General features: G+C 35.0%; 1 protein-coding gene across 1 annotated transcript in view; it reads left to right on the top strand.

The window, feature by feature from the left end:
• Positions 1–12855, top strand: part of Kcnh8 (potassium voltage-gated channel subfamily H member 8) — a 347961-nt gene that overhangs the window by 96074 nt on the left and 239032 nt on the right. The gene's annotated exons all lie outside the window — the stretch shown is intronic.

The following is a 12855-nucleotide window of genomic DNA, read 5'->3' as shown; positions in this document are numbered from 1 at the left end:
TTCCTTTTTCTTGTGCTCAGTCTCCTCTCTAAGCTGCGAATTTACTGAAGACAAGCTAGTCTAGTGTTTTCTTTTGCGGACGGGGATGAATGGGAAACGCTGACATGAGCCTGGTGTGACACATGGCTTTGTGACCTGAGGTGGGATAAGAGGGTGTTGGTTACAGCCTGTTATAGAAGAGGGAAACCCTAAAGACTGGGGAAAACTGAGTAATTTGGGGATTCTTAGAAAATTAGGTAAAATTACTCTACTCCCAGTGGTTTTATAGGCTGAGGATCCCTTATCTGAAGTGATTGGGTTGAAAGTGTTTCAAATTTTAGATTTTTTTTCAGATTTTGGAATATTTAGCAATAAACATCCCCAAAACCTAAATCTAAAAATCTAAAATGCTCCAGAATCTTAAATTGCTCGAGCATGATGATGGTCCTCAAAAAATGTCAGATTTTGGAGTGCTTCAGTTTTTCAGTCATGAGTCTGGCAAAAGACAACATGGTATAAGTTTAATATGAACAAAGTATTAAATTATACACTCAAAGTGCAGCCTTAGAATGGCATAGTTTCTAGTATCTAAGAAAGGATGACTAAGTAAAGATATCTCAAATTATGAAATAAGGAGTAATTTTAAATATAGAAATTATTAAACCTATAATAGGTTTTAGTATCCTATGAACCATACTTATATTATGCTAAAATATTTTAATGTAATGACCAAAAGCATCAATTGATTTTAAAACAAGGTTGAACTTGATTTCTTTCTTCTTTGACTAATGGTCATATAGTTATCCAAACAGAAGCCAATATAATTACGGTTACATAAATGCGTGTACTGTATAGACTGAATTTGGAGCAAATACAAAAAGTAAGACTTAGAAATCTATGATAATTGTATATCAGCTTTGGTACATTAAAGTACATGCATCACTATGGAACAGAAAGCAAGGTCAATGGATAATATAGATTCTGGGTGTGTGTGTACTTTTTATTGCAAAGCAATTTAAATCTAAATCATGTCTCTTTTGGCTCAGAAAAAATGTAAGTAGGTGTCTGTTTCTCTATTGGGTAAAGGCCATATGTATACATATATATGTCTGTATGTGTGTGTATATATATATATAATATGATATATATTATATACCCTATAAATTTTGTGATGGAAAATTTAGCAATTAGGTTTGGAGTATATTTAGACGTAAATATCTCAAAATTTTAGGTCTTGGAGGATACAACTGGAAAAGCTGACAACATTGTTCTTAGATTTTTCAAATGGTCTTGGAAGTCATCTATGTTAAATTTCTCCTCCTCTCATAATCCCCTTTCTGTTGGATCCATGCTGGCCAGCCACCTTAACATGAGTTCTCTTAGTAACAAGAAACTCAACAAACTTAAGATAGCTTGCAACCTTTTGAACAGCCTTAGCCAGTAGATAGAATGATGTTCATGCTGAGATTAAAGATTTTTCATCATAACCTCAATCTATGGGCCCTGCTTCTGATTCATGAACAAACCTGGACAAAACTGCTCTCCTTTGTGATAATGCACAAACATATGAAATGTGATAATCTCCCCTGTCTCTAGACTGAGAAAACAGTAGACTAGACAATGATAAAACAAACTGAAAAGAGAAGGAACAAAACATGAAGTAGAGAGATTATTCCAAGTCTTTGTTTTTGTAGACACTTGTGTTCTTTTCTGAGAATTTATTTGTGTAGAATAATAATTCTCTTTTTGTGATTTAATAACACATGCTGAGCAAATACATCTTGCTTTCCATTTGTAGATAAATAGCAATGCCAGGAGAGCCTGTACAGGGGCAAGGAAACCAATTACCTAACCTTCCTATCTCTAATATTGGAGAATAATGTCAAACAGAAGGAAAAATATAAAGTTTGGGATGGTGCTACTTCTTAGTGTATGTTTATATCATGAAGTGCACATTTTGAACTTTTCTCTCTATGGACTTTTGTTGGAAATTGTAGAATTTGTTACAAGCTCTCAAGGTCATTTGGTATCAAAAACTGTCTACCAGTGGATAGAGAAAGGTATCTTACAGTCTCTTTTTTAAATTCCCAGCAATGATCTAAAATATTAGCTTTAAAAATGCTGACTTTAATATTTGCAAACAGTACAATCTTTTAAGAAACAAACCTAGAAATTTTCCAGAAAATATGTAATTCTCAAAATAGGCGACTAGCTAGTAACTCTTGGAATACTGATTATTATATTGCATTTCAAATTATGGTTATTAAAGACAGAAATGAAATATTCATTGCACTGTACATTTCAGTTAGGTTTGCTTTCAGTTTCAAATACCAAAAACCCCAAATATCAGTGGTTTACGAAACAGGGCGTTAGTTTTCTCACCTAATAAGACATTTGACTGTAAGTTTTTTTGGCTTTAGTTTGCTAGTCAAGAATATCACCAAGATCCCAGGCTCCTAGGGCAGTGATGCTCAGCTGGTCCCAGCACCGGGAAGGAAGCTCCCCACCTCCATCCCAGTCTTCTAGGGCAGTGAAGCTCAGCTGGTCCCAGCACCCGGAAGGAAGCTCCCCTGCTGCCATCCCAAGCTCCTAGGGCACAGAAGGTAAGCCACGTGGGTGCCAGAAGCAACCCCCCCTTGGAAATGAGAAGACACATAAACAAGCATCAAAAACAGACTTCCAGATCACCTACAGCAACCCCAAAGGGAAATGAGATGGAACACTCTGTTACTCAACCACCTGAACTCTCTGAACTGGCAACAAAAGAGGATCTGGGAAAAATGAAATCAGAAATAATTACTCAGATAACAGCAAAGATTTTGCTCATGGTGCAAGACATGATTAATAAATCTAGAGAGGACACAGATAAAAAAATAGAGGATCTGAGGAACATGATGGAATCCCAACATAGGAAACAAATGGAATCCATAAAACAGATACAAACAGATTTCCAAGAGATTAAAAACTCCATCGAAAGTCTGCGTAGCAGAATGAACCAATGTGAGGACAGAATTTCACATATAGAAGATAAGATTGCAATTAGTGACCAGGAAAAGAAAAATTCCTTTAAAACTGTAAGGGACCATGAGAAATCAATCCAGCAGCTGCTAGACAATGCAAAGAAGAATAACATAAGACTGATTGGAGTCAATGAAGAAAGAGGAGAGAGTGCAGATGACATAAAAAAAACTGTTCACAGAAGTGATGGCAGAAAACTTCCCAAGGAGGGGAAAAGAACTTGACATACAGATAAGTGAGGCATATAGGACTCCAGCTAGCCTTGATCAAAACAAAATCTACACATAGGCATATAATAGTCAGGATTCCAGAAATCCAACAGAAGAATAAAATTCTACAAGCAGTGAGAGAAAAGAAACAAATCACATACAAAGGAAAGCCCATCAGAATCACAGCAGACTTCTCAGTGCAAACCCTCAAGGCAAGAAGAGCTTGGAGTGATGTATTTCAAGCCCTAAAGGAAAACAGCCTCCAACCCAGATTGATGTACCGTGCAAAATTATCTTTCAAAATTGATGGAGAAATAAGATACTTTCATGATAAAGAGCACCTCAGGAACTTCATGAATACCAAACTGGCACTCCAAAAAATTTTAGACAATACCCTAGGAAAAGACAATGAGGATCCCGACCCCAGGAAACCCAGAAGAATGAATCCATTGGTAGTGACAAATTAAATGCAAAGGGGGAGAATCCAACAAAAAGAAAAAGTCATGACAAGGCTTTTAAAACTTTTGACTTCATCTCCCTAATGAGTGTATAATTCAATCTTATTATTGTACTGATTAGTATTTTTCTGATTCTAGAGTTGCACACCATTCCTTGTGCTATACTGGCTATCATCTTCTTATGTCTACATTTTAATTGGGTTGTCTATTAATGAACTCTAAGAATTCTTTGTATATTCTGCTCATAGGTTATATGCATTGTAAATATGGTCTGTTTAAGGACTACTTTTCATGTTAATGATGTCATTTAAAGTTCTAAATTTTGATGGAATCTCATCAATTTTTTTTCTTTTACACATCATGTTTTTTGTATCCTAGGTAGTTTTTGCCTACGCTGAATTCATAAATATTTTCCCTTATAATTTCTTCTTAAAGTTTTACACTTTTAGGCTTTCTTATTTAGGTTCATAGATCCCTTCAAGTTATTTTCATGTATGGAAATAAAGGGTTGAGGTTAATTTTTTATATACGGATACCAGGTATTCTAGTGCCGTTTGCTGAAGACACTATCTCTTCCTTGGCTCTTGAATTGAGTTTATATTCTATAAAATGCTAATGTTAAATAATCTTTCAAAACTCAGTGGACCATATATATGTGGTTCTATTTCTAGATTCTCTGTTTTATTCCAATGATCTATATGTCTTTCCTTACACCAACACTGCCTTGATTACTGTAGCTTTAGAAGAAGTCTTAAAATTGGGTGCTAAATGTCTTCCAACACTGTTTTTGTTTTTGCTTTTGTCTTTTCTGGGTCCTTTGTACTCCTACATAACTTTTAAATTTCAATATCCAGCTCTTCATTTATAACAAGTATACACAGACCTGAATTTTTATATATAGCTTGTGTTTTCTAATCCTGCTAAATTCAAGTACAAGTTCTAGGGGCTCCTAGAGATTTCTTAGTATTTTCTCTGTAGATGATCATTTCATCTACATATAAAGATTTTGCTTCTGCCATGCCAATCCTATCCTAGTTGTGTCATTTTATTGCCAGACTATTTTGGTTTAGACCTATGTTTCAAAGTCTAATGGACAGATGAAGAGTAGGCATATATGCCCTTGTTCCCCACTTTAGGGAGAAAGCATTGTATTGTCTCCATTCATAAGAGTTTTTGTTGGAAGTATGGAGTACATGTCTTTGATATGTTGAGAAGGTTCTGTTCTACTTCTAGTCTCCTGATAGCTTTTACCATGAACAGCTGTAGAATTTAGTCCAACACTCTTTCTCCAACTAGTGACAGGATCATATGGCTTTCTCCTTTCCTCTGTTAAAATGATGACTTTTGGGGGTGAATCTTCCAATGCTGAACCAACACTGCCATCCCTATAACAAAACCACTTTCTACATCCTGCCAGATCTGACTTCTAAGAGTTTGTTTTGTTAAACAAATTTCTATCTATGTTCATACTTTTTTCTTCTATTATCTTTATCCAGTTTTAGGATTAGCACAATGTTGAGTTCCTAAAATGAGGGGAGAAGTGTTCCTTCTTTTTTCTGCTTTAATTGTTTGATATGATTTACCAGTTAAAATGTATATGAGCCTGCTGTTGTCATATAGGTAGGTTTTCAAGCTAGGAATATACTTTCTTTAATAGGTGCTATTCAAGTTTTATATTTCCTCCAGAGTTAGTTTCATTAATTTGTCTTCTAAGTTACTTCTTAGAAGTTGTCAAATTTATTTCAAAAAAGATTTTTGTAATATACTTTCTATATCCTTTTAAATTCTGTAAAATCTGTGGTAATGTCTCCTAGATCTTAATATTGTAATTTAAAAAATGTATAACTGATATTGTGTAACAGGAAGAAAATGTCTAAAAGAGCAAGGGAATTGGGAGGGGTAGGGGAAGGGAAAAAAGGGAAAGGAAAAAATATGAGAAGAGGAAAAAAATGGATACAAGGTCTTTGCGAATAGGCAAGGGAAGGGGAAAAAAAATAAGAACCAAGAGACTCATGTAATGGTACAAGATCCCAATGATGAATGTAACTGTATTGTATACCTAAAATGTACCAATAAAGTTAATGGGAAAAAATAAATTAATTAATTAAAAAAAAGAATATTATCTAAAATCCACACTTTTTTCCATCCTTTAGTCTTGCCACATCCAGGCATGTCACCTCCAGATCACAAGGTGATGGCTACAGCTCTGCACACCACCATTCTACTCCAAGGTGGGGATGAAGGGTCGCAGAAGATAGAAGGGCACAGCAGCCTGAACGATAAGAGCATTTATCTTCTAGTACCTCTCTTTTCATAGAAATGAAGCTATCTTACCTTCAAACTGACTTACCCAGATGGCTTATTAGACAGAGCTTATGAAGCTGGACACATTATGGCTAGTGAAAAAGCAGTTTCACAACTATAGCTACACCATGATTGCAATTATCAAAATATTAATGAGAAAAAAGTTTTAGAAATTAGCCTAAAATTATTACTAGTAGCTGAAAAAAGTAAAATGGGAATATGTGTATCTATATATCTATTTGTCTGTCTATCTATCTATCTATCTATCTATCTACTATGTTTCTTAAAGTTTTACAGTATGTCTGCATTGGTTTCACAATTAAAGCACATGTTAATAATGAAAGTAAATTTATTTCAACTCCAAGTAGTTCAACATTTGCTTGACAGAGTTTAGCACGCATTTTAACTGATTTTTTTTATTCCCCCATGCTATACTTAACCAAAGCAGGGAAAGGGCTGGGGAAAACCAAATTGGTATCTTTATGGTCATTCTTTTATCTAGAGCAGTCACAACCAAAGTCTTCCCCCAGATTGCTACTCAAAACAGGATTATATGGATTTATTCAAAAATACATGCTGCAAATCATATTTAAAAATAAAATTTATTTAGTATTGACTTGGAAACATTAGTTGTATGGTCTCATTCTCGACTTCCTTGTATTTCTGTTTACTTGGCCACTTTTTCTCAGTCCTATTTGATGACTTCTCTTGAGTTTTTCAGTTTCTAAGCTGTGAAGTCTTACATTTAGATTTCATCTTTGCTCTGTTTATACTCCCTAAATTAACTAATTCCTGCTAACTCCAATTTTATATCTTCAGCATTGCTGTCTCCTTTAAACTTCAGACTCATTTTTTCAGTAGTCTACTTTACGTCTCCTTTTGGATGCTTAGAAGGCTTCTTAAATTTAGTGTATCTAAGACCAAACTTTTGAAATTCTCTAAATGTGTGAGTTGCTTTTCTCCAGCTCATAAAATGCTCATTCTTTCAGTTTTTAAGGCAAAAGCATTGATAGCATTACTAAATTCTTTGTTAAATTCTTTATGATCTCTACCACTACAATAGAATCCGTAGATAAATCGTTAAAGACATTTCATATCTGACCACTTCTCACCACATGGGGTGCTATCATCACAATCCAAAGTCATGGCTTTTTATTTATTTATTTATTTATTTATTTAGGTTTTTTGAGATAGGGTCTCTGTATGTAGTTCAGGCCAGCCTTGAACTAACTGGGATTTTCCTGCCTCAGCCTCCCAAGTGCTGGGATTACAAGCGTGCATCCCCTCGCCAGTCAAAATCATGGCGTTTTAAATGGACCATTATGATAACCTCTCACCAATCAACCCAATCTGATTCTTGCCCTTCTATAATGTATTCTCAACTGAAAAGCTAGAGTGGCCCTTTCATTATACAAGACAGAGCAGTCACCCCTTGACTCACAATACCCCAAGACCACCCTATTACTCAAAGAGTAAAATCTCACACACTTTCTAAGCCTTGAAATGATCTGGCAGTGTTGTTCACACTAAGTGCCCTCGCTGAGGCTCCTTTTATTCACTGTGCCAGCCAGACTGGGCTCTCTTGCCGATCCACAAATATACCAAGCATGTTCCCATCTCATTGCCTTTGCATTTACTTTTTCCCCTGCCTGGAAACACTTCTTTCATACAACTACATGGTTCACATATCACTTCTCTTGGCTCTCCCCTGTGTGTTACCTTCAAGGAATTTAAAGTACTAATTTTTGCAAATATTATTCTATAGAATAAGATCAAAAGTAGGTGTCAAATCCATGTGTAAGTTAGGTTAGGTCTTTCACAGTCACAGCATTGACATTTCTGATTTACAAAAGAGCAAGGTATCATTACAGTCCCCTACTGATAACACTCTATCATTAGGGTAGTGGTGAGAGCCTGGACAACCACAAGATGAGAATATTGTGTGGGGGGCATCAAAGGATTATAGGCTGGGTATGGGGTTACACATCAACCTTTGTGATTCTTCCATACTGAGTTTCTGTAGTTCTATGAACCAAGCAAAATATTGAAATTCTCCTTAGGATTAAAGAAAACTATAAAGTCAAAGGGATTACTATTCCAAAAGAAATCCCCTCCAAGCTTTAGAAATCTAACATATACTTACAAAGGTGGTATCGCTGGCCCAATTTGATAAATATAAATGGAACCTCCTTTCATTTGGGTGTAAGGTATTAATTTTTTGTGTGATATGTACTGCCTAAGTTATCTTCTTTAAAGTAAAGATTCCTAGGCCTCACAGATTGAAGGTTCTAATTTAGTAGATCTGAGATGAAGTATGGGAAATTGCAGCATAAGAAGTAACCCAGGTTTAAAGACCCAGTTCAAAAATGGGCATCTGAAATGAACAGACATTTCTCAGACAAAGAAGTAAAAGCAGCAAATAAATATAGGAAAAAATGTTCAATATCACTGGTCATTCGAGAGATGCAGATGAAAACAACACTGAGATTCTACCTCACTCCAGAAAGAATGGCTGCTATCAAAAAATCAACCAATAACAAATGCTGGCGGGGGTGTGGGGAGAAAGGAACCCTTCTCCATTGTTGGTGGGAGTGCAGACTGGTGCAACCACTGTGGAAATCAATGTGGAGATACCTCAAAGAACTAGGGCTAGAGGTGCCATTTGACTCCCATATTCCCCTGCTGGATATCTTCCCCAAAGAATTAAAAGAATCATACCACAGCGATATATGTATACCCATGTTCATAGCGGCACAGTTTGTAATAGCTAACACTTGGAAACAGCCCAAATGCCCATCAACTGGAGATTGGATAAAGAAAATGTGGTTTTTTTATAAAGTGGAGTACTACTCAGCCATAAAGAATGAGAAACTAGAGTCATTTATACCTAAATGGATGCATATTGAGGCCATACTCTTAAGTGAAATAAATAGGACACACACGTGTAAATACTGAATAGTTTCTCTAGTGTGAGAAATTGAGAGTGTAAATAAGGATTAAAATGATTAAAATGAATAATTGATAATTTGAAATAGGAAGAAAAGATCCAAAGGGGTAGGGGAAGTTGAAGGGGAAGGGGAAAGGGAAGAAGGGAAAGGAAAAATTATGAGAAAAGGAAAAACTGGAAACAAAGTCTTTGTAAATAGGGAAGGGTGGAGGGGGTGAAGGGAGGACAGGGAATGGGGAAAAAATAATAGCCAAGATATATCATGTACAGGTACAAGCACCCAATGATAAATGTAAGTGTATTGTATACCTAAAATGTACCAATAAAAGAATTTAAGAAAAAAAAAAGAAGTAACCCAGAAAATTCCAATGGACACGGGGGACATAAAAGATGAAGGCCAACGAGGCTTTGGCTCGAGTCCTCATCTGTCACCTGCTTAGCTAAGAGATATTGTAGCACTAAAGATATACAGCGTTGTTATACTATTCAACTGTTCTGAGCCAAAGTCCCTTCACTGTAGTGATATTGAACTCTAAGATGCTGTAGTGAAGGCCAGAAATCCCAAATCCAAAATGCTGACCAGAGCACACCTGGTATATCATAGCTGCTTAACAAAGAGCAGTATTATCTACTTTATTTCAGCCTGTCTCATTCATTCTGCTGCCTCCTTCCTACTTAGCTGCATTTCATAATACAGAGTCGGCACACACCTGTGTTGGTTTCTCAATTCTTGCCTTCTTGCCACCACTTCTCTCAAAAATTCTAAGACCTGCCTGCAAGTGTTACCTTAAATAAAGTGTTGCACCCTCTCCACATTATTACAAAGATGGTAGAATGAAAATACCGATATTACCGCCATGGAATATTTATAACTATCAAATTAGTTTAGACTTGTGTTTCCTGCTACAATTAACTTAGAATTATCTCTTGTAAAGCCACTTGCCTTTCCTGTTTAATTTAACATAAGTACTGTGAAGCAGAGAAGACTATTCAATGGACAGATGAGGTTCTGGAAAATGCTACCAAATTATGAAAAACATTTAAATCTTATTAGCTTCTGCAGAATATCAACAAAGCTTAAATGGAGAAAATTCAGTCCACACTGCTGCATTAGGCACACTGATTTGTATGTGTAGTCTTCAAAATTTTAAATTTAAAAGGCTTTAAGTGTAAAAAATAAATTACATAGCTAAAATAGGCTGAATTAATCACCTCTCCTCCAATCTTCACATGTGAACACTGTGTGCCAGTTTGTTTAAAATTAAAGAGAAATACTTATTGAATTAAATATAATTGCAAGCAAAGTCTAGCTGTGCTGCAAGAGAATCAAGGGACAAGTTAAATTAAATATTTGGGGAACATGGGCATTTATAGTTTAAGGGTGGTTTTATTTGCTATATTCCATTTAATCTGTCTTACATTGAGCCATATAAGATGTCAAAATAAGTACTCCTTTTTTAGAACAAAAATATTATCATGTGGTCTTTGCTTTGTTGTTAAACAAACTCCTAAGAAATCTTTTACAATGATATAAAAGTTAAATCACCATAAGTGCCATCGTTGGTACTTTATTTGAGAGAATTAAATTACACTAAATGAAAATTGTCCTATAAAATGCAAGTCCTATAACTTTTCTCCTAACTCTTCCCCTTCCCATCCCCCTGGGCTAAGGGAGTTGGCATTTTTAGATCAACCAGTTTTGTACCTTGAAAAAAAACATCCCAAAGATTGAGCTTTCTCCTCTCCTGCTCTTTGCAAAAGCAGGGCATAAGCTTGAGCTTTCCAAAAAGCTTGCCTTTGGTTCGTATTTGATTTGGAGAGGAGGTAGGGAAGGACTGGTGTTACAAATATAGAAAAGTAGAAATAAAAGACATACAAAGGCAGAGCTGTTTACATCATATCTACTTCTTTGAATAAACTGGAAAAGGGTAGCCCACAAGTAAACAAATTGCAAGAATTTGATAGAAATTCAAAAGTAGTCTGTTGATGCCCCCCAAATAATCTTTAATGACCCCAAAACCTTCATTCATACATAGACACAGTTTTCTTCACTGAGTAGCGATGCCTTATTACTTTCCTGATGTCATATACTAGAGAATGGGCTTTGTTTAGTTAGCATTATTTAGCTTTCTAATTATGTGCCATGTTTTCTAATAGAAAGTAAAGCTTCCCATCTCTGTTTACTAATGACGTTACTGAAAGTAACATGCCAGGTTGAAAATTATGGGCATCAGATAAGCTGCATGGGTCCCTTCTGATTTTATTTTTAAAGCAAAGTTGCTAGTTTGAGATCACTGATTCCCTGCTTAACAGTAAAGCAAATAATAGATTCAGTTAAAAACATTTCACTGTAACTCGGGGTGTGCTTTAATAAAAAAGAATTGGCTGTAACTTTATTTTACTTATTTATTTCACTAACGTTTGTTAATGAGCAACTATATGCCAGGTTACGTTATTGTATTTGTGACTATATTAGTAAACAAAATGTCCCTTAGAGTGTACATCCAAATATTCAGACAGCAGAGTACTGATACTAAAACTAATTTTTTGGTAACAAGTGAGCAGATGATATGAAAGATTATTTTGTCTAAAAGATTAACTATGGGACAAGAATCAGAAAAGTGGAATGCATTTTAATATTATCAGTGTAATTGCAGAGAAGCAATTGTGGAAAAGTACCAAATAAGATTTTCCATTATTTTTAAGATTTTCTGCAGTTTCTCTTTAATTCATTGTACATTTGATGCATACACTGAGGCTTCATGAAAAACCATTCTTTTTCAAGATGAAACTCATTTCTTGAACTCTGAGACAATAAATTGACAAGATTAGTAAAACTCAACATTGAATCTTAGGCAACTGAAAAAGTGGAGGTTGCAAAACTTATTGAAGATCTTACTAGTTTTAAATTATGATAGAGTATGCTAAATTTGTTTCAAATTTGTCTTATTGAAGTTTTATCTTTGTTATTGGAAATTAAACCTTTTCTTATAGTATTTTTTATCAAAATTTCCATTTGGGTTTTTTTTGGTACTGGGGATCAAACTCAGGACCTTGTGCTTTCTAGGCAGGAACCACTGAGCTAAATCCCCAGCTCCAAAATTGCCATTTGCTTTTAAGCAAGTATTTTTATTCAGCCAGTTAAATAAGTGGCTAAATAAACTCTAAAAAATATTTTAGTAGGTATTACATGCACATGGTACAAAATTTTAAAGCGGGAAAGGGTATATAATGAAAATAAGTCTTTTTTCTTTTAGTTATACACCCATACATCCTATCTTAGCCATTTATTGTAACTAGGTTTTTGTAGCTCTGTCCAATGTTTATATATATATAATATATAAATATATATAATACATAATTAATGTATGTTTGCGATTCGTAATACACTCATCTTGGGGAATTGGTTCATATGTGTATCACATCTTAGTCTTTTTATTCTCCCCATGACCTCCTGTTTCCTCACAAAGTCTACGTCCATTTCCTGTCATCTGCCTTTGATGTTGCTCTTTAAATTATTTATACTTTGAGTTCTTCATATAAGACAGACCATACAATGTTTTCTAATGTTACTCTAACAGAACATCTCAAACTTTAATGTGCATAGAAATCTTGTTAAAAATGCAGATTCTGACTGGGATCTGGGATAAAAGTTAAGATTCTGAATTTCTAAGAAATTCCAGCTGAGACTGATGCTAGCCAAGAACCATGCTCCCAAAGGCAAGATTATGAAGAGGACTGATTTGTCTGTATTTACCTGTGTTTGTTTACTGGACTGAAGGGAGAAAAATATTTGCATAAACAGATACCTATGACTACCTTCTACTACTACTTCTACACTACAGTTCCAGCTTTGAATTTTGCTGTCTTACAATATTTTCTTCTGATCTTTGTCTAGAGTTACAACTGACAAAGTTTCTTAAAAATCAGACCATACATA

The sequence above is a fragment of the Heterocephalus glaber genome, unplaced genomic scaffold (genome assembly GCF_053883595.1).
Source record: "Heterocephalus glaber isolate CG9 unplaced genomic scaffold, H.glaber_assembly_v1.0 deba00001472, whole genome shotgun sequence".
Lineage (NCBI taxonomy): Eukaryota > Metazoa > Chordata > Mammalia > Rodentia > Bathyergidae > Heterocephalus > Heterocephalus glaber.
Note: the sequence above shows the minus strand (reverse complement) of the source record. Positions and strands in the feature narration are given on the sequence as shown.